The following is a 774-nucleotide window of genomic DNA, read 5'->3' on the forward strand; positions in this document are numbered from 1 at the left end:
GCTGCTGCTGCTGCTGCTGCCCGCGCATGCGCGGTGGCGGTTTAGTGCTATGAGCACGTGCGCTGCCTCTGTTTTGCCACCTGTAAAATGGGAGTAAATCCTCACCCGTCTGTAAAGGCCGCAGGGTGCAGATATGCACAGGGGATGAATTGGGGTTGCCTCCCAGCAACCCGCTACTTACCCGGTCCAAGTCTGCTTCACTCCGGCCAAAGTGGCTCTGAAGATCTGTCCGTGGGGTAAAATGGGGAATCGATGAACTATCTATAACGTTACCCCCCAAATTCTTGAAAGCAAAGCTCACGCCACGTGTACGTTACACCACAGGGGCGTGAACACACCAGGGGGGGCGGCCACGTTTCACGGGGATCGGTGCAGGGGGGGTGGGGCGCGCTGCACCCCAAATTCTTGAAAGCAGGATATGGCAGCGTTGAGTACAGACGCCCCGCTGCCAAATTTCGAGGCGTGTGGCGAGTACGGCAGACAACGTGCGCCGGGTCACGCCCGTGGACCAGCCTGCGGGGCCCCCACATCAAACGACCCCCTTATTGACCCGTCTGCTGGAGGTACCAAAATCGCAGCCTATAAAGACAGGTGAAGATTTACGCCCATTTTAACAGTTGTGGTGGGAGAAACCTCCCTAAGGTTCGTTGTCTAGCTGTAATTTGATTGACAGACAACGCGGGTAAAGAAAGACAGCTGTTTATTTGCTCGAGCAAAGACCATAAAGCCAGCAAAAGGCAAAATGGCCCCCCCCTAAGGGTGAGGTGATCTTTT

The sequence above is a fragment of the Alligator sinensis genome, unplaced genomic scaffold (assembly GCF_000455745.1).
Source record: "Alligator sinensis unplaced genomic scaffold, ASM45574v1 scaffold1404_1, whole genome shotgun sequence".
NCBI classification, from domain to species: Eukaryota; Metazoa; Chordata; order Crocodylia; family Alligatoridae; genus Alligator; species Alligator sinensis.